Genomic DNA, 3947 nt, shown 5'->3' with positions numbered 1-3947 from the left:
GACAACAATAACAACAATAACAACCATTACAACACATTCTCAATAAGATAAGAAATAAAATAACAAAAATATCTCAACTATCTTAGTACATGTGAAAGCAAACATGAAATACAAATGTCCACAGAATAGTCTTACAAACATTCATAGTTCATGCATGAAGAACATGCTGGCCTTGAAAGGCTTCTATTATTAAGCAAAATTTCCAAGACACATGTTTACAATGTACATCAGTAGCCCCAATAGTGGTACATTGGAGCCACTCCTTGCTCCTCTAAGAACTAGTTGATCTCTCTAATGCCTTGTGGAAGTAGCCAAGGTGAAAAGTCTTTTGCTGATATAATGAGGGGGTATATATAACCAATGGGTGATGCTTCCTTTTTGTGACTCTTTGACTACCCTCGTGACTGTTCAACTTCCTATGACTTTTCAACTTACATGACTCTCCATATTCATGTGTGTCCTTTGGACTTCCACTTTACATTTGAATATAATATACATGGTCCACAATGTTGGTGTGGCATATGACAACTCATGACAAGACATCACATGGCACTGCTGATATGAACTGCTTGGATGTTGTGGAAGTGTCAGGCAACTAATGCTGCTGTGAGTGATGCATTTTTTAGAATGCTTTTGTCTTCCACCTCCTCAGGGATTGGTGATAGGAATCTTCAATGATCTCAAGTCTTGAGTGATGGTCATGAGTTGGTGTCCCTTTGTCTTACCTTGGAAGATCAACTTTGTTACTCAATTGCATGAATGTCCTTTACATGTCTTCCTCCTTCATCTCCTTCCTCATCATCTCGCAATGAAAAAGTACCTGTATCTGCAATTCACTCATGAAGAGACGACATCAGCCTGAAAATATCTTAGCCTAAGATGGTGCATTCAATACTGAGCTGGGATTGAGTTGCAGGTTGGAGAGAGAGGCTCAGTGGTTGCACATTACACAATCTTAGTAACCAGGGCCAAGGCTTGAGGGCTGCAACTGAGCAATGCGCAGTTCAAGATGAGGGACAGTCTCTATGCGATTTTGAGAGACAGTCAGTCAGGCTGAGGGGAATGACCCCGAGGAGAAGCTTCTACATAGTTCTGGAGGTGAAGGGAGGCTATTCTTCTATGGCATTGTGTAGTTGAGGAGCATAGGGGGGTATCTTGCTACTTGTGCTTACGTAAAGCACAGTTTAGGCTAGGATGACTGAAAAGATTGCGCAATTATGGAAGGGACGGTTGGGGCTTGGGCTTAAGAATTATGCAATGCAGCAATCCTGCAGGACAGGAACTGTACATTGTGTAAATCTAGGGGTCAAGGTCACAACCTGCTAATTGGAACTGCGTAATACGTAGTCTAGGTAGGTTGGGTGAAGCCAAGTTGAAGGGTTGGGGAGCTTCTTTTGAAAATGGCTAAGTACTAGACCAGTGGGATTGACATGTGAAGTGATGAAGCTTCAACTATGTCCTAACACTTAAAATACTTGAAGAATCAACAACAATGATCACCCGTGATACATGAACAACACTTTCTCTTGTGTGTGACTGCTTCATGACTAGCTATGACAAGTGCATGTTATAAAATTATATATTACAGAGCAATGAAACACATAAAACGCATAAAACAAGAGAGACATAGATATACGTGGTTCACCCAGTTTGGGCTACGTCCACCCTGAACAGCCAGTCCTTCCTTTCTATTATCCAGCAAAATGAAGAGACACAACCTACAACAAATCCGTTGTAATATCCTATGTTTTCTCTCACAGTCTCACCTCTCTGTTTCTCGCTCACAGAATACACATCTATATCTCAACCTCAAATAAAATGCCCTCATACAAAGAGAGGGGTTGCCTTCTAGGGAAAAAAACCCTAAACTAAACATAAGTCGGCTCTCATATTAGGGTTCCTTTGTGTATTTATATCCAGGTGCCTAGCTCCTTCTCTCATCATCTTTCATTCATTTCATTTCTATCTTTCAGAGTTGTCCTGATGATGGATCCCCGTTGGGGTCTGAAATGTCGACAGACTGAACTGGAAACTGTGGATAATCTGGAACATGAAGCTACAAAAAACTTCCACAGAGGCTTGAAAACCAACATGACTAGAAATTACTATATTTTTACAAGGCAATTTTACATCTGTTTTTAGCTTCGGGGGCGCTGCCCCCGAGCCCCCGCTGGGGGACCACTGGCCCCCGGACCTCCCCCCGCGTGGAGGGGTGTACAAACTTCCTGGGGTATACATCTGGCTGAAACAAAGACCTCTAAACAATCATGCTCCACACACAACAATCTCCCACTTGGAGAATGATTGTAGCAACTCCACCGCTACTTCATTTGCTGGACAATGACTCCTCTTTGGACCTGGTTGTTTCTCATCTTCATCGTCATCCTTGAAGACCAATTGAAACTGAGCATATTCTCAGTTTCTCACTGGTTACAACTTTTGTTAGCATATCTGCAAGATTCTGGCTAGTGTGTATCTTTTCCAGCTTCAACTCTCCATCTTCCAACACTGATCGTATGAAATGGTACTTGAGCTGTATGTGTTTAGTCCTAGAATGAAATGCTGAGTTCTTTGCAAGATGAATGGCACTTTGGCTATCACTGTATAACATGCCCATATCATGCTCCTTACCCAATTCACCCATAAACCTTTGTAACCAAATCATTTCTTTACTAGCCTCTGTAGCAGCAACATACTCTGCTTCTGTTGTTGAAAGTGCAACAACACTTTGGATTTTTGAAACCCAACTGACAGTTGTTCCACCAACAGTAAATACATATCCTGTAGTGCTCCTCCTGTTATCTCTGTCACCTGCCATATCTGCATCAACATATCCCTGTAGAGACATGTTTGCACCACCAAAGAATAATGCTTGATTTGTGGTACCTTTCAAATATCTAAGAATCCATTTCACTGCCATCCAATGTTCCTTTCCTGGATTGTTCATGTACCTGCTTACAACTCCCACTGCATGTGCAATATCAAGCCTTGTGCAGACCATTGCATACATTAAGCTTCCAATTGCTGATGCATATGGAACTTTAGACATATAATCCATGTCTTCTTGGGTCTTTGGGCACATTTCCTTACTAAGTTTGAAATGGCTAGCAAAAGGTGTACTAACTGGTTTTGCATTGTGCATATTAAATCTTTTCAACACTTTTTGTATGTACTCATTCTGAGACAATGTTAATTTGCAATTTTTCCTGTCTCTAGTGATTCTCATACCAAGGATTTGTTTTGCAACTCCCAAATCCTTCATTGCAAATGAATTTGTCAATTTTCTTTTGAGCACATTTATTTCCTGCATGTTAGACCCTACAACAAGCATGTCATCTACATACAATAACAATATAATATAGCTGCCATCATTTTTCTTTTTCAGATAAACACAATGATCAGAGTGGCATCTAGCATAACCTTGTTCAGACATAAACTTGTCAAATTTTAGATACCACTGTCTTGGAGCCTGTTTTAAGCCATACAAGCTCTTCTTCAACCTGCACACTAGTTTCTCCTTCCCTTTCACCTCATATCCTTGTGGCTGCTACATATATATTTCTTCCTCCAAATCCCCATGGAGAAAGGTTGTCTTTACATCTAACTGCTCAAGATGCAAATCTTCAGCTGCTACTAGACTTAAAATAGTTTTCATTGAAGTCATTTTAACAACAAGAGAAAATATTTCATCAAAATCAATACCTTTCTTCTGTGCAAACCCCTTCGCCACAAGTCTAGCTTTGTACCTCTGTTTTCCTCCATCTTCTTCCTTCAGCCTGTAAACCCATTTATTATTCAATGTAGTTTTTCCTGCAGGCAACCTAACTAAGTCCCAAGTCTGGTTATGCATTAAGGAGTCCATCTCTTCTTCTGTGGCTACCTCCCACTTCTTCCTGCTTTCAACCTGCATTTCTTCTTCATAACATTCGGGTTCACCAGAATCAGTC

This window comes from Pinus tabuliformis, chromosome 2_2, assembly GCF_031772625.1.
Source record: "Pinus tabuliformis cultivar Carrire ecotype Pingquan chromosome 2_2, CPIR1, whole genome shotgun sequence".
NCBI lineage: Eukaryota > Viridiplantae > Streptophyta > Pinopsida > Pinales > Pinaceae > Pinus > Pinus tabuliformis.
Note: the sequence above shows the minus strand (reverse complement) of the source record.